This window comes from Acomys russatus, chromosome 21 (assembly GCF_903995435.1).
Source record: "Acomys russatus chromosome 21, mAcoRus1.1, whole genome shotgun sequence".
Classification (NCBI taxonomy): Eukaryota; Metazoa; Chordata; class Mammalia; order Rodentia; family Muridae; genus Acomys; species Acomys russatus.
Genome location: NC_067157.1, coordinates 14,142,893 through 14,161,336, shown reverse-complemented (window position 1 = coordinate 14,161,336; position 18,444 = coordinate 14,142,893). Strand labels below are relative to the sequence as shown.

General features: G+C 40.6%; 1 protein-coding gene across 2 annotated transcripts in view; it reads left to right on the top strand.

The window, feature by feature from the left end:
• Hs3st5 (heparan sulfate-glucosamine 3-sulfotransferase 5) overlaps positions 1 to 18,444 on the top strand; it is a 278,484-nt gene that overhangs the window by 158,307 nt on the left and 101,733 nt on the right. Inside the window, exon 3 of one of the 2 annotated variants that reach the window (XM_051164343.1) lies at positions 15,061 to 15,161. The gene's annotated coding sequence lies outside the window, so the exon portion shown is untranslated. Of the gene's footprint in view, positions 1 to 15,060; positions 15,166 to 18,444 lie in introns of both variants that reach the window. The other variant, XM_051164342.1, reaches the window with a different exon arrangement.

Sequence of the window (18,444 nt, the reverse complement as noted above, 5' to 3'; positions counted from 1 at the left end):
TGCATCTATTGCCTGGATTTCTAATGCTCTCCAAGTCATGTGAGTTCATAGGTTTGTCTAAGTCTGTGCTCATCCGTGCAGTGTTGATTCTGATCAATAATGGCCTGGCAAGGATGGATGTTCTGAAAAAATCTAGCAACTCCCAAAAGATTTTCATGGGGCAAACCCACCCTCAGAGCAGCTTGGCTACAGAGAGGTCTAACAGTGCTTCCAGTCCAAAACACATTGGACATAAATACACAAAGTTAACCTCAAACCTATTAAAGTCAAAACAGGAAAGAAAGAGTGGCAAAGAATTGTTTCTACAAATGCACCAGTGAATCATGTGATCAGAGAAGTGTGGTGTATTGTGTTATTGCGTCGCTTACACACTGAATTCCAAAATCATATGTCAAAGTGCTATGTCTCCCAGTGTGACTGCTTCTTTCCAACCCTCCAAGAACATGAGAAAAGTGAGTACCAAATCCATGGCAATTCGTGGTGGCCGCTCACACCAACTGAGAAGTCCAGAGGAAGACGCATTGGTGAGACTGGAGTATGGGGACAAAACTTGCACACTGAATCTCTACACTCAGTGAGAAAAGGGTTTAGATGAGACCTGGATCAGAATCTAAAACTCTTTAACTGTGGATGGAGCAGGATTATTAAACAAGGTCAAGCTATTATTTAGCAATAATCGTATTCACGGGGCAATAAGGTAGATAAACCTCTTTCTCTACTTTCTATAAGCTTTAGGCTTTACATGTTACCTAATTTCTCATCTTACCTAGAATACTACCAATATTAAAGTGGGGGTGACAACGCTTCCATGGCATAGAGTTGGAGAATTAACTGATCACATATTACATGATAACTGTTTAGTAATGCTGACATCCTAGTAAAACCAATGAGTATCAGTAACTACCCAAGTTAGTGAATATGGGGGTCTGAACTGAACTAATTTATTCACACCACAAATACATTGACACACTTCAGCAAATTAGGGGGACAAAAACAATCTTTCACTATGCTTCCATCCTTGCCTTGCAAAGCTCGTATGAAGAATCATGAGTAGACGCCAGGCCCCACTCTCAATGTCCAGGCCATCTTTCAGTAAGTCACATAGCTCCTAGTACAAATTTGGCAAATGCTTAAAACAAAAGAAATATATACTGTCAAATAGCTTGTCGCAGACTTGGTCAATAATGATTCCTTTTTCACAAGTGCAAAAAGATTCTTGTTGGCCCCAGCAACGTGTATAAAGGCATCAATCAACTTTATTCTCTAAAGGCCTTTCTTCATCATTTTTAAAAAGCTGAAGAGCCTTGAGTCTTGAGAGATGACTCCACACTTAAAAACACTGGCTGTTCTTTCATAGAATCAAGGTTTGAATCCCAGCAGCCACATTAAGGATCATAAAGGTCTTCTATCCCAGGGGATATGACACCCTCCTCCGCCGTCCTAGGGTACTGCACGTACACGGTGTAAAGGCATACATGCAAACAAAGCATCCATACACATAAAATAATAATCACTTTGAAAGACAGTCTTATGTAAAAAAGAAAACTATTAGCATAAAAGAACTGTTTCTTGATGTATCATTCTCCAATACTTTTTAAAGGATGGGAACATTTTTCTGGCTCAGTTTCTGAGCATGTTCAACCCACTTGGACAGGGAAGCCATGGCCGTGGGGACTAAAGAACAGACATCTGATTGTTATCTTATCCCTTGTATCCTCCCATTCCTCCCTCCCTCCCATTTTCCCCTTATTCCCCTCCCCTCTGACTGTTCCTGAGGGGGACCTCCTCCCCCTGTATATGCTCATAGGGTATCAAGTCTCTCCTTGGTAACCTGCTATCCTTCCTCTGAGTGCCACCAGGTCTCCCCATCCAGGGGACGTGGTCAAATATGGGGCACCAGAGTTCATGTGAAAATCAGACCCCATTTTCCACTCAACTGTGGAGAATGTTCTGTCCATTGGCTAGATCTGGGTAGGAGTTTGAAGTTTACTGCATTTATTGTCCTTGGCTGGTGCCGTAGTTTGAGCAGGATCCCTGGGCCCAAATCTGCCTATCATAATGTTCTTCTTGTAGGTTTCTAGGACCCTCTGTATCCTTCTACTTTACCATTCTCCCTTGGTTCTCTCACCTAGAGTCCCAATAGGATGTCCTCCCCTCTGTCCCAATTTCCTGGTAAGTGAAGATTTCATGGGACATGCCCCTTGGGCTAGTGTCCCGATATAAGTGAGCATATACCATTTGACTCTTTGTGCTTCTGGGTTAACTCACTCATTATGATCATTTCTAGTTCAATCCATTTGTCCACAAATTTCAGAAATTCCTTGTTTTTAATAGCTGAGTAGTATTTCGTAGTGTAAATGTACCACAATTTCTTTATCCATTCTTCTACTGAGGGACACTTAGACTGTTTTCATGATCTGGCTATTATGAATAAGGCTGCTATGAATGCTATGAACATGGTTGAGCAAATGTTCTTGTTGTGTGCTGGAGCATCTTCTGGGTATATTCCAAGGAGTGGAATAGCTGGGTCTTGAGGAAGCCCTATTCCCAGTTTTCTGCATTCTCCAATATTTTGCCTAAGCCTTATCTCTTGAAGATTTCAGCCTGTGTAGATGAAGAGGATCTTAAAATACATTGAAAAGCTGATGAGATGGCTCAGCAAGGTAAAAACACTTTCTGCCGAGTTTTGAAGACCCATGTTTGATCCCCAAACTCCATATGGTAGAAAGAAGGGACTCCCATAAGTTGTCTTCTGATCTCCACAAATATTCTATGGCATGCATGTGTACAGAGAGGGGGGGGGCAACAAAAATTGCAAAAAAGAAAACAAAAGTAAAAATTCTCCATGACTCTATTGTATTGCATGACTGTTCTCTTGGTGTTCCTGGAAGTACATGCTGGGAAATCCCAGAGAGATGATGTGGAACCAGAACCAAACCAAAGTACAGACAGCACCAACACCCAACTTGTTGACCCAGTGAGCTGTATTGGGGTTATAAAAATATGGGTGAGGGATAATTTACAGGAGCAGAAGTGACTCAAAGACTGCTGTATCACCAAAGCCCACCCACTAAGGGTGACAATTCACAAAAGCAGGAAGCCCTGAGCACAGGCAGTCAACAGATTAGAGGGTGTCCTCTCCCAGGCAGTTCAGCTGGCCTTAGTTCTTGTAGGCAGTTTGCCTTCTCTGTTTCTTTCAGGCTGCTCATTTGGAGCTTTTTGTTAGGTAGCTCTTTTCTCTTCTCTTCTCTTCTCTTCTCTTCTCTTCTCTTCTTTTCCAGTTTGTCTTTTCTAAAAGTCTTCTCCACTTGGCTTAACAGAATGTCACTCTCTGCAGTCTTTACTGTTTATAAACTCTTGGAGAGGGAGGAGCCTAGTGAATCTGTTCCATTTCAGGGACTTCCTGAAGCTATTTTGAGTTGTTTACTTCAGTTTGAAGGAGCTTCCCAATGTTTCAATCTCTGAAGAAACTGCTACACCGTGGAGGAGGGGATCTTCAGCTGCCTCTTGCCACTGTACATTTTCTCTCCTAATTTAGGAGACAAATTAAATTGCAAATTCTTTTTGTAAATGTAACTTTGGAAATTTTGTTTTATTTAAGGGTTGTTTTCCTGGTCTGTGTTATTTGTCACTCTTATCAGCCATATGCAAGGTTGATTAGTGCACAGATTTTAATGTTCTACCTTCCAAGTGGTAAAATCAAAGGTTTGAGCCATAAACTTTCTAACTAAATTCCAAATTTGAGCCCTACTTGCATATTACACACACTTTTAAAGTGTCCCACTTTTAGGAATATATCATTTTTCATAGCCTAAAAATCCATCCAAAAATGGATGTCTCATTAATGCATGTAACACAGTAAGTTGGCCTTTTGTTGTTATACACGTAAACTTTATTTTCCATTACCGTTTTGAGGCAACCTATGTTCATCTATATAACATCCAAAATCAAAATAACTATGTGAGGCACTTGTACCAGCTGCCTATCATTGTATACTTGAATACATTTTTTAGAAGTAAGAGTAAATATTTTGTCAAAGCATCAATGAATAATTAATTAGAGTAAATCAATTACTGCTATAGACAATGCTGAAGTTAGAGACAAACTGGATTTATTCCATCATTTTCTTTTTCCTATTTGAAACAAGGTTTTGCATTCCATTTACTTCCAGCATAAATGCACAAATGCATGTCTCTGGCTAGCTGCCGACAAGCATCATTTCAGTAAATTTCCTTCTGTTGTGTTTATCCCATGGTTCATAGCAAAAGTATAAGCTCACAGTTTGTTGCTTGTTGCATGTTTCTAATTTAAAATGCCAAATAAATATAGCCTTTCGAGTAGCAGGCAGCTTTTACCAAAGCAAACCTCCCTTTACAGCAGGAGCCTTCTCAGGTCTAAGTCCTTCTCTGGCAAGGTGAACTCTAGACGTGGATTTGAGTCAAGACCTCCTTGGTGTCTCTTCTGATTCTTGAGAAACTAATGAGGTACTACCAAAGACTTCGGCAGTGCCGCCCTGCAGTCACCACCCAGTAAAAGCATCTGCTCTGTCCCTTTGAAGGGAGAATACTGCTAACTTTAGCCATATAGCATGCTGCTCCTCATCAGGGCCGGTAGAGTGCTGAAATCGACTGCAGACCTACTTGAGTGTCACACACACTTTAAAGATGTCCCGATTTTAGAAATCCTCGAGTGACTATTAATACTGCCTCAGGATGATACCATAGTTTAACTCTCAACTATGAATTCAGAAAGGGAAATATCGGGACATCAGGACATGTGTTCCTGTTACCAGCTAGTTTTAGTGTTATTCTTTCACATAAAATATAAACAGTATTATGAGACACACTTGTTTCCTTGAAGACTGGTGTTACATGTGTCACACTATTAGAAGTGTGAGGATGGGAGCTGGGCATTGGAGAGAAAAGCACAGGCCAAGTTTCAAGCTTTAGGAGAACTTGGGTTGTACCGGAGGCTACAACTGAGGTGGTGTCACAGGACTGCGATAGGGAGGATTTGAGAACAGATTCTCGACTCTGGAGGCATGGAGACTCACTGGGGAGCCGCGGCATCTTGAAAATAGCTAGCATGTAAGCTAAGAGCACAGAAAAGAACTGACACATAAGATACAAAGAAAAAAGTGGGTTTATAATGCATGTTATAAATAAGTTTTTCAATGCCTTTAGAAAAACCAATATATCTCAAAATTTCTATCTTTTCTTGCTTTGGGGGTTGGCATGGGGTGAGGAAAGATATTTCATCCTTTGCCTTAGTAGGCATTCGGTGATGACTTTGGTGCCAATTTGACTCATTTCATCTTCATCCCTGTGGAGTTTGATTGAATGTTGTCTGTACCTGCGAGGAGGCGTGCATCTTTACAGAACACTCTGTGTGAATGGAAAGCAATATTAGCTCTTTCAAAAACTGTTCTCTTGGTTCTGATTAGAGATAAAAATAAAAACTAAGTTTTTGCACAAGACACAAGAAGAGGCTTTTACTTGCAAAATCTCTAATTTACATTCTCAACAGCATTTGCTGCCTTTCTTGAGAAAATTCTTCCCTAGGCCCAGGTGAGTTGGCTCTGTTGGTCTTCTTGGGGAGCTCCTGCTAGGATAGGGTGTGGGGTGTATGTGAGGGGGGTCAGGAGCTTACTAAGACAGATGCCCCAACCAAGGGTCATGCTTGGACTCATCCTAGGTGCCCCCATACATATGGGTAGCTGATGGGTAGCTTGGCCTTCATGTGAGTTCCCTAGAAAGGGGTGAAGGGGCTCTTTCTGACAATGGAGTCTGTTGCCTGCTTTTTGGTCACTTCCCTTTGATGGGGCTGCCTTGATAAGCCACCATGATAGAGGATGCGCTCAGTCCTGATGGAACTCTATGTGATACGATAAGTAGGTGGTGTGTGTGTGTGTGTGTGTGTGTGTGTGTGTGTGTGTGTGTGTGTCCCCTTTTCTGAAGGGGAGGGGAGGGGGAATACGCATAAGAGGGAAGGAGGGTGGGACCTGGAGAAGAGAAGGGAGGTGGCTGTTTTGGGATGTAAAGTGAAAAAATAAATGAATTAATTAAAAAAAAAAACATTTAAAAGTAAGGAGGGTGGCATGGACAATCCTTGAAATGAAAATATAGTTCTATAAAACAAATGCAGCTTTTCCGTGGGGACTATAAACACTCGTCTGAATTCATTCACCATGACTGTCAGCGGTTTGCTCCCGGTGGCATAATCACCCCAGGAAGCCTAGAAAAGGGCAAATGGAAATAGATCTTCTCTGTGTGCCCCAGGAAAATATTCTGATGTGCTTCAAAAACAGGAGGTTTGGTTAAGAGACAAACACGGAAGGCTAAAAGCCCCGAAAATGAATTTGGTCTATATAGAGCCGTCAATGCAGCATCCATCTAGATAGCTAAGAACAGTTATTTTAATTTATCTGGGTGTCTAAAGCTGATTTTAAATTATGTTTACAGTAGGGGGTGGGTAGCACTCTATAAACTAGTTGTATTTTGAACCTTGACTTAGGAAAGCACTTTTGAAGTGAGTTTGAACATAATTGTTGTATTATCCTCCTGTAAGCACTGTCCACCCTTCTGCACACCTTCCCCCCCCCCACCCGCCCCTGTGCCTCACACAGCCTCACCCATGGGGTTTGGTCCACCTCCTCTCCCCCGGCCAAGGCATCTGTGAAACATGGGAGACAATACTGCAGTCATCATCAAACCCCTACCCAGATCTAGCCAATGGATAGAACATTCTCCACAGTTAAGTGGAGACTGGGAATTGACTTTCACATAAACTCTGGTGCCCCATATTTGTCCATGTTCCCTTGATGGGGAGGCCCAATGGCACTCAGAGGAAGGATAGCCAACTACCAAGAAGAGACTTGATACCCTAGCATCATATTCAGGGGGAGGAGGTCCCCCTCAGTCATAGTCATAGGGGAGGGGAATGGGGTGAAAGCGGGAGGGAGGGAGGGAGGAATGGGAGGACGCATGGGATGGGATAGCAAATGAGATGTAATATGAATTATCTTATTTTTCAATAAAAAATGTGGGAAAATGTTTTTAAAAACATGGGAACTGTTAGGCAGGGACTTTGGGCATGCTTGTTAATGTCTTCTCTGTTTCAGAGGAGGTCTACAGAGGTCAGCTAATGCAATCCCACTTTGACTGCTTATCTGCATTTTGGATGCTAAGGACCCTGAACCGATCCCCTGAATTCACCATGGTCATAATTTCATTATCCACAGCTGCCTCATTAGATTTGAGGCCCTTTCAAGAGAATATTGATTACTGTGGCTCCTCATCATCTGGTAACAGCGTGCCCAACTTTCTATTCACCAGTTCCATTTCCTTAACATAGTAATGGGTACATGTTTGACATTTTCTTCTTTTTCTAATCACAAGATTCATGGGAAAGTTCTTCAGATTATAATGACTTGCCTGTCTAAAGCAAGACCCTCAGCAACTTCAGTTGTTAGAATGTGTTTCCGTAAATTGTTTTCTGGTCCTTTTAATCCACCCTGTTGCCTCCACTGTGCGTGTTAAACTCAAATCCAAGAGGGATGTTCTGTGGTAAAACCCTTCATCCTCAGGCTATGCCACTTGTGCTTTTCTTTGTAGAAGGAGGTGGCTACGAGAATGCTCATGGGCTAAAATGTGAAGCCCATTGCTAGCAAAATGAAGTAGACAAATGGGAATGTTAATATGTAAAAAGCCAAAGTAACCTACTTCTTAATGTGGCGATATTCAACAATCCATACTATCAACCAAAAGGGAAAAATATAAAAACATATGCCATTCACAAACTCCCCCTTTTGATGGTTTATTAGCCCTCATAACAAAGTGTGTTAGAGTTCCTCAAATAATCTAAGAACTGTTGTAAACAGTATGATAAAGGTCAGCACTGTCAGCCATCATGGAGTTTGGAGTCGGCTAAGGATACGCCCTAAGAAAGAAGCGATCACATCATGGTATTTTAGAGATTTTCATGGGCAAGAAAAGAATGGAAAGATCTACAGAAGGGACACTAGGTAAAAAGAATGGGACAGAGACTCTTCCTGAAAGCAAGTGACACGCAGCTGTCACCAAACATGTGAAAAACCATCTGCTGATCACCTGACCGAGCTGGGTAGAGAAAGAGCCTGGCACAGGCAAGAAGTGAGAGGAAGGCAGGTGTGCAGATGAGCAAGGACAAATGACAGGGGGACAGATGAGGCTGGGCTGGGCTGGGGGCGGGCAATCAGGATGTACATTCTCTGGCTTCACCATAGAGGGACACAGGAGAGACATGTGGAACACAGACCCCGTAAGTACTGGCTTAGTGGTACCTGAGAGTTTCCTTCAGGTTTCTAGTAGGCATGAATTGTGTCTCAATAGAGCATTTTGTTTTGAAATGTATATAGTTAGATAAATGTATTTCAGAGATACCTGAAATCTCTGGTTCCGTGAGCGCTTTGTTAGAAACATTTTTGACTTCTTGTTTCTACTCATTTATAGTTCGTTCATTCATATAAATATCTATTATTCTCTTTCTCAACAAATTTCAGAATTATGCACTCACAACACTACTTTGCTGGTGAGGTGACTTTGCCATTCTTGTTACTCCTCTTTAATTGCTCTGTACGTTTTCAAACATAAGCTGACGTAATTGAAAATGCCATAGCTTGCCCTAAAGTACAGCATAGAAAATACAAAATGGGCTATAGCATTACATTAAAAGAGTCACCTCTATGAAGCTTTAATTCCCCGGCCTTGTCAAAAGTTGTTAAAACATTGCTTGCCGGTTTTGAATATAAAATGTAGGCAGACATGTACTAATATATCAAAAAATGACACTTTGTCAAAGAGAGCTTTCATGGGAGAATGTTCTGAATAAAATGTTTTCTTTTAAAAAGAATCCAACCTCCTTAACATTCCAAAGCAAACACAGCAGAACACAAAATGCCTGAGCTCACTGCTGGTCACCATAGTCAGCTTCAGCTACTGTTTACTATGGTGTTTTAGACTTCAAAAATCTGTTTCCCCAGTCTTATTCCATGATAACCCTAAAAAGGAAGTAGCCCCAACTCTTCTACAAATGGACTCTCTTCAGACTTGCTAACATCTGTGATAGCATGGTGATGAGGCAGCTGGCTATGCCTACCATTGGGCTCCGTGTAAAATCCTAGGAAGCAACAGCTCCTTATTTGTTAGGAACAACTGCTGCACCTAACAGCACTGTCTGTCAATGAAATACAGAATTAAACTCTCAAACTGCGTTCTCACAAAGTGTCCCCTCTCAGTCATTTAAAAATGTTTAGCCTCCAGTAAGATGGTAATCAGGAAAGCATGGGAAGATGGATGGTAAAGGCCTTGTCAAGATTAATAAAACAGATTATGCCTCCATGTCAGTCTCTTGTCCTCAGCGGTCCCCCTGTTGTATTTGCTCTCGGATGGTTCCAATGCTCTGAGTCTTCCAAGGATACCCAGCCTTAAAATAATGGGTGATATTTGAAATGTTAACCTAAAAATCAATAGCTTACCATCTTTAATCTCAATGGAATACTCTCTTCCATACCTAGGAGGGGAATTTCTACCTGCCTATCACATTCTGTGCAAAGAATGACCCAGGTAGGAAGTAGAGGGAACAAAGGGAAGCAACAGAAACAGATGGTAGCTGAGGTCTTTGAGACTCAGTAGAGCTCAAAGATACCCTGGAATGCCACAGAACAGTACCAGTGACAAAGAAAAAGATCCCAGCCGCTTGACTGCTGCCTGTTCTCAATTAACAAACCCAGAGAGTTATTGGTGGAGGTAACGATTGTGCAAAGGCTTGAACTACTTCCAGAGAATGGGGAGAACAGAGCTTGTACCCCCGACTGTAAAGATTTCTTACAAAAATAGAGCACACAGGTTTTAGTAAAATATTAGAAAATTTTGCAGACACTGATGATAGGCATATCTGTTAATTTTCTGTTGCTGTAACCAAAAGCAACCCAGAGAAGAAAGAACTTATTTTGGCTTATTGTTCCACATGGGTAAGAGTCAAGCTTGGCAGTTGAAACCTGGCATCCAGAAGCAGGCATGGATGTGGGTTCAGGAAGCTCAGAGATCACACCACCAACTGCAAACCCTAAGCAGAGAGAGCAAACTGGAAGTGGGATGTGGCTACAATTGAACTCTCAAAGCCAGCTGCAGGTGACTTCCTGCTACAAGACTGACCCTCACAAAACTTCCCATCATCCCCTCAAACAGTGCCACCAAGTGGACATCAAGTGTCCAAATATATGGACAGATGGGGGACATTTCTCATTTAAACCATCACATTCTAATCCCTATATTGGAATTTTTAAAAGACTGTAGAACTTTTAAATTATTGACAGTCCTAAAATACTGTGAGACTTTTAAAAATGAGACTGTGCTTTCTGTTACAATATTGACATAAGAACTCGGGAACAAATGAAAGGTTACGGCTATAAGTCATTTCTTTGTGTGTGGAGTTTGACAACTTGTGGTGGCTAATCTTGATGGTGGTCGACTTGAAATACCTGGAAGAAAGAGCCTCAACTGATATTGGCCCACAGACATGTCTGTGGGGCATCTTATTGATTACTTAATGATGTGAGGAGGCGCAGCCTACAGGGTCCTGGAAATTATAAGAAAAATGGCTAAATGTGGGCCTGGAAGCAAGTCAGTAAGCATCACTCATCCATAGTCTCTACTTCAGTCCCCGCATCCAGGCTCGGTTGCGTTCCTGTCCTGCTTTCCCTCAGTAATGGACTGTAACTTGTAAGCTCAAATAAACCCTCTGCCCTGCAACTTATTTTTGGTCAGTGTTTTATAAAGGCAACAGAAATGAAACTAAGAGAACACTAAGATTATTACAGTAACAAATTTTAACTGCTAATGCTCAAAACAAATGGGTGACCTTTAGTCTTCATTAACTTGCAGTATTAGAACAAGGGAGAAGCATTTCGCTGTGGAGACTGTTGCAAACGTGCAGGAGGTTGCAGAAGTGGAGGAGGTGGCATTGGCAGTTCTTAGCATCTTGCCATTGAGAGTGCTCTCCCCGCCCTCTGAAGTAGAAGCTGGGGGTCAGTGAGTTCTGGGGTGAGACTTTGACTCCTACCTCCACCCCCTCAGTGATTTCAGGGGGGCCAGGGGAAAGCCTTAGTTCCGGAAAGCTTTGATCCATTCATCTAGAAAATAGGCTTAATACGACCTCACCAGGTATTTATTGAACTCAGTGCCCTAGTCATATTCAGAACTTAATAAACAGGACCAAGAGCAATAAATGGCCAGGTGCACATGTCTTCACAGACTTTTATTCTCAACACAGTAAGGACTGTAGTTTTGAGGGAAGCAGGAAACCCCTTCCAGCTGGCTACTGGAATGGTTTAGATGATCCTCAGAGTCTACAGACCAGAAACCTTGTTCTGCCTCCTGGCTCACACAGTCCCACTTACCAGCTATGTAGATCATACTGTTTGTTTACATAACTTAAATTCAAGATCTGTCCAATCTCAAGCTAGACAAAAATCCCACATGAATAAGAGGAAGCGGGCACAGAGTCCCATTCCCGGCGAAGAAGCTATATGTAATAGATAAATGCCAGGAGATGTTCAGTCAGTTTTCTACAGTGGGGTGACACTGGGTATATTGCCTACACTCCAGGGAAGGACCTATACAAAAATATTGTCCTTGAAAATATTTTCTGGTTACACCATTGGTATGAATCATTTGCTAAAGCCAGCAGGTCCCTGTCAATGTATTAAGACCAAATTAATTTCTAAACCTCACACCCTTTATAATTGGCACCGTTTTCTTCTTAGCCATAGACTGCTTACAGAGTGACAGTATATATCCAAAGTGAAACAGATGTGTCAAGGCCATGCCAGCATTTGACTCTCTTATACGACATCTGTACTGAAGACCCCAAATCACATCTAAAATAAACTGTGAGTCTGAAGATGGAATCAACAAAGGATGTAGATTGAGCCTGATACACTTACCATTACATTTCACAGTCCTTCCTTGAGTACTCTTATAAATTAACTTCAAAATGGATAACACAGTAGCAACAAGCCCCAGCTAACCATGTGTACATTTATTATAATACCTAAACAATCATTTCAGTTAAAAACAAAGCTCAGACAACTAATCATTAAAAGCAGAATCGATAACTCGGGGTTTATTGCTCAGAAGCCACTTGGTACCATGTGTCTAATGAGTTTCTCCTCTACTGAATGAAAGGCTTAAGGTACCTCCTCAGTGTGACATCCAGTATATGACAGCCTTTGCAGGGTCATGATGGTCAAATAATAAGTCAAATCTGAATGAAGAAATCGGTTTACTGGAGACTTCAATGCAAAACTTTATTTTCTACTTGCTAATGTGTGTACAACTTAGAATTTATTTTAGTCACATTTTATCTACGACAAACTTCAGCAATGAATACCATTTAATACTACAAAAAGAAAATGGATACATTTTACTAAAAGCATGTGTGTGTGTGTGTGTGTGTGTGCATATACAAAAAGAGCTCTGAATTAAAAAACATGAATAATTTATGATTCAATTAAAATTATATTACAATTTGTAAAAAATGAGAAATAGCATACACAAAAAAAAACCACTTCATTTCATACATACATAGCCCAAAGGTTATATCTGATAGACTATATAATTATATGTGTATGCATTTTTTTTTTAGTCTGATAGTTCTTACGATGCAATGTAACAATCATCCAGCATAATGTAGCAATAAATGCTTATGGTACAGAACGTGGCAATTGGAATTTCAGGACATGGACAGAGGCGGGAAGAATATTTTTTTGAGGCTAGTCAGCCTGGGCTGTTTAGAAGATCTAGCTTTGAAACAGCAGAGAAAAGCTGTGAATTAAGTAAATATATTCATATAACTCTATAAAATACATTTGAAAGAACTTTTATCTCATGAGAGAGAGAGAGAGGGGCGGTACACATGTGAGTGCAGGCACACATGTGCTCTGGTCTGCCTCTGGAAGTGAGGGGACAACCTGGCGAGTTTGTCCTCATTTCCTCCTTATTTGAGACAGGATCACTCCATCTTGTTCTGCTGTTTTTCTCAGGGCTGACTGACCTGTGAGGTCCTGTGGATTCTCTTGTCTCTGCCTCCCATACAACTGTGTCCAGGGTGCATACACTCCCCAGATCCAACTCAGGTCCTCACATCTACACAACAAGCGTTTTTCATCCCTGAGCCCTCTACCCAGCCCAGGGCTGGCTTTTCAAAACCATTTTTTGTTATCGATTGCCTTCTCTGTTGTCCAGTCAGAATAACTGATAAAGCTGGCGTGCATCTACTCTCAGCTTCTGAGGCAGAATTATTCTTCAGTTATCTGTTGCTTTTCTATATTCTAGAATAAGAACGGACCTTGAACATCGAAGAGAGTAGGGTCCCCACTAGTTGAAAGCGGGTGATTTGACAGTGAATTAACTTGTTTTCTTACTTGAACTGAATTCCTGCCATCACTGATTGTCACATTTATCTTTTGTTGTAAAACTGAACTAATTGAAAATGCTGCCCTCCGGGGACCAGCTCACATTGCAGGGAATGTTGAGAGCTCTCTTCAGTTTAGCATTTTAATTATTCATAATTATAATTATTTCTGTTTATCTGAGATCTTTGAAAAATAATTCTAGCTTATTAAACAAAATGAGAAGCCAACAAGTCTGGTCTTTGTTTTGTTTCTTACTGAGGTCAGCAGGCCTGGGAGATGGCCAGCTTCTCCCAGGCACTGAGACTGGTTTCCTGGCTGCTGGGTAGCCATACTGGACATGTGACCTGCCCTGAAGTAACTGAGTTTACTTTTTCTTCCTTAATTTCTTTAGAATTCCTGGATCCACTGGGACTGTGAGGCAGAAGGTTGACAAAAACTCAAGTGGAATAACTATAAATAATTTATGACAATATGTTAATCAGTAAAGAAATTCAATAAGGTCAATCATGGATATTAGCCAAGTGTATAGGTTTTTTGTTTTGTTTTGTTTTGTTTAGACTACGGCTTTTCTTAAAAGAATATGTGTGCCTAACCATAGGTTTCTATTGGCAACTCCTAGCTACCAGGAGAAGGAAAGACAGTATTCTCTAAGTGTGTAGCCAGGTACCCTGGCCAATCCCCAATAAAAGGCCATGCGTCCAAGAATTTGGGCACCCTAAATTAGACATGAAACATTTTTTAATAGGACATAAAGTTGACTGCGTATGGCAAGGAGAATGGATGTTGGAAAAGTAGTAGGAAGGGGAAATGAATATGATAAAAAATATTATATGAAGCCCTCAAACAATAAAATTAAAACAACAAAAACAGAACCTGTGTGTGTGTGTGTGTGTGTGCGCGCGCACGTGCGGGCTTTATATTTCAAATACATTTGAATCCAATATACTAAAATAAAGATGGATTTTGGGCCACTTTTGGATCTTTGTGTCTACTCTTGTTGCTCTGTGAAATGTTAATTTTCCACAATCAATGCACTGAATGTACATGCTCTAAGTAGTAACCTGACATAGTAATTGTCACTTCAAAAGGTTTTCCCAGTATAGTCAATGTCATTTATCCCATACCTGTCTTGTTTGGAGTCTCTCATATGACACTATAATTTTATATCCAAACATGCTAGAGAATTCTTTTGTCTCCTGGAAGCCAATAGCCAAAGGTAAGAAGGATTGATATGAAAAATCATCTGTATCTATAAAAAGGTCAACACAGAGATGCATGAAATGTGGCAATTTTAACGAGAATACATTGAGCCAGGCTTGCATCAAAGCCTTCGAGTCCAGAGAAGAGACAAAGTTCTGCTTAAGAACAATATTTGGAGCTCATGTCAGAGTCTCCCACATTTAACCTCTCCCCCAATCAAGTAGAACAAATGTTATGAACTGTATGCTGGGATTAAACTCCACATTCAGTTATAAATTGTTTAACAAAAGAACTGCAATGTTTTCTACCATCAGGAGTGTGTCTCTTTCTACAACAAATGTGTAGCCACAGCTTCTGAGGAAAAGCATTTTTTTAAAAGAATACTAATTGTAGTCATCATTTTCCAGGTTCTCACAGGGAGGAAAGCTCAGAGGACACCAGGAGGTGAGGCCATGGGACATCCAGTAGCTGGATAATCCTCACTGGAGTAACTGAGAAGTGTCTGAATGTAGGTATGTGTAGAAGACCTCTCTCTGACCTTCTCAACTTCCAACCACACATGGCCCATCACAGCAGCACTCTGAGGGCACTTCAGCATTGCTTGCCTGCACACAGGGGTGTCTATGCAGAAGCTCCCAGTGAGCCTCCACCATGAGGTCTTCCCTGATCTTTTGAGCATTTAAAGCGTTGTACAACATGATGCTCAATCTTACCCAACTCTCTTTTCTCCATATTCCCATTTCTTCCTTAATACAGCCTTTTATTACTTCTTTGCATATGGAAATCTTTGTCTTTGGTGTCTGTACTGCATAAAATACATTTCCAAATAACTCTTTGCTGGTCTTAGTTCTCTTATCATCGGGAAGGTGAACAGATTACAAATGTATACATTTGAAATTGATAAGTTTGAACACTCAGCCAATTTCTAGTTGAGGCTTTATGCTAAAATATTCTAGTCTTTAATTTTCAAAATCTCTAAAAGTGAGGGTAATAAGACTGTTGGTAAGCTTTCATCACTGTGACAGAGCAAAACTACTTTAAGAAGAAAATGTGATTTTTGGTTCACAGTCTCAGTGAGTACGGTCCATGGTCAGTTGACTCTATGTTTCCGAGTCTGTGGTGGCCTCTGTGGTGAAGGGACTTGGTGAGAAGACACTTAGCAGATGATGGCAGGCAGAAAACAAAGCATGGAAGGATAGGCTCTGGGCAGGATAGTCCTTTAAAGACACACCCTCCATGACCTGACTGTACCTTCTTACATTCCAACACTTGCCAACAATTACACCGTACCATTAACCCATTGAAGGATTCAGTCATGCTTGAGTGAAAGCCCACACAATCCAATCACCTCAAAGTGATGAGACCTACAGGCCTCAACACATGAGTCTTGAGGGGACACATGCTATTAAAAAAAATGACAAATGCTGTGCGTGCTGTTGGATTGTTCCTAAGACTAAGTAATGTAACAGGGAGAAACATTTAAAGTAGTGTTTAAGACACATTAAAGCATAAAAAAGTCTTACAGTCCGTTCTCTCATTGTATGCTAGAAAGTAGATAGTGTGATCCCATTTCAAAATAAGAACATTATTACCCTGAAAGGCTAGATTACTGTCTAAAAACACAGAAGAAGGCAAAATCAGGAGGAAAGTGTCTGACATAAGGACTCTGCTATACCCTAACATCACCAGACACTCAGATGAGTAATTATTAGTTGATATCAATAATGATGGATTTTTTTTGTCCTTCATTTAGATACTTTTAAACTAAAGTATTATAAGATTACATAAGATTTAACTCTTCAAAGGACATGTTGATGATCTGTAACTCAGTGGTTGAAGGCTTCTGTAATAGATACAAGGCCCTGGGTTCAATCCCCAGCATCTCAAAACATAGAATTGGAATGTAAGTTTGTGTGTGTGCATGTTTGTTGCAAATGTGTGTGTATGTGGTGGATGTGTCTGTAGGCAAGAGGTTAACACTGAGTAACTTTGTACCATGTTCCCCCTTAGTTTTTGGGACAGGATCTCTTACTGAACCTAGAACTTGCCAATGTGGCTAGATTGGCTGTCCAGTAAGCTTCATATATCCTCCTATCTCCTTCTGCCTCCCCAGCACTGAGATTTTCATTCGATGCCATCCTTCTTGGCTTTTCTTACATAAATACTGAAGACTGAACTTGGGCCCTCATGTTTACAAAGACATTGTTTTTACTGAATCAGCTCCCTGGCCCTAAGGACCTAATATTTTTAGTTGATGATAAATACATTTTATTAATGGATTACCTTAAATGGGGTAGGCATAACCACTAGATTATTTTTGTTGTTTTTGTTTATTTTTGGCTTGGCCCAGAAGCTGAAATTTAATTCAAGTATTTCTGTTTTTAGGCAATGAATAAAGGGGGGAATTCTAGTATCTTTTATATTCTGGGTCTTACTATATTTAGGATGACTCAAGTAATGGAAACAGCAGAATTATTTAACACATTCCTTTTTTTTAATGGTGATATTGTTTTAATTATGTGTAAGTATATATGTCTATGTGGCAGGAGCCTGTGGAGGTCATGTGATCTTCTGGCACTGAAATCTGGACATTGGGAAAAGAATTCAGGACCTTTGAAAGAGCATCAGATGATCTTGGCTGCAAAGAGTCATTTCTCCAGTCCTATGTAACACATTTTCATCTCTCCTTCCTCATTCCCTATGATGCAGCCCTCAGCCTTCTATCGCTCACCCTGTACCCCATGTAGTAGTGCAGGTTGGACACAGTATCCCAAGCTACGCAAATAACCTGTAGGATGTTTGGGGAATATGTCATTTCATTAAAAAAAAAAACACTATAAAATTTAGATGGAGCAACTTTGAAATTATTTTGGAAAATTTACAAAGTTCTCTGGCAACATGGCTGATGCACCTATCCTGGATTCTCTTTCTGCCGAGGAAGTCAAAGGCTGTGTCTGTACTTCTGCATCAGTTATGCTGGTTTGGAATAGACTGGTAAATTCATGCTTAAATTCAGTTCTACCAGTCATGTCACATTGACCGTTCTATGCCTGCTCAGCCCACCAGTGAATTTCAGAGTAACTTCAGATAGTTCCCTCCAAGGGAACTCACACCCCCACCACCAGAGGAAGCATCATTGCCTGAGGATTAGAAGGCTGGTTTTTTAAAACTCATCTTTTTTCCAATCGTTTTAACTTTACATACATTGCTTCATTAACTCTTAAAGATAACCCTACACAGTAGTTGTTTTACTCTCACTTACTAGCAAACAAACACAATTCAGAGAGTTCAAAGCTCAGAGCTAGTGGCAGATGCTTTCTAGCACAAGTTTAATCCAAAGACTAAATAAGGGATCTAGTAGTTATTAGGGCAAAGCAGGCCCCAGATTAAGAATCTCTAATGATTCACTAATTTTAAGTGACCTCAAGACACATCCTATACCCTCTTGCCTTGGTTTCCTCATCTCACATGACACTATTATGAGAAATAAAATATCTTAGATAAATCGAATTGAAATTATCAGGAACCCTATAAACAAATTAAACTTAGGAGCAAGATACAGTTACAGTTAAGAGGTCCACAAATGGCTCAAACACTTGGAAGGCAATGGTCAAGTAGAATAAAAGAAAACAAAGACAAAGATACAGAAACACTACACTGTGTAGGGGCATTACTATGTGTGGGAGCAGATGTAGTACTGTGTCAGCTAATTCAATGCCACTCAGTTTTCAGTTCTTAAATGTCAAAGACCCAGAATATGCTATTTCTGGTTTTTATTGTTTTATAGTCCA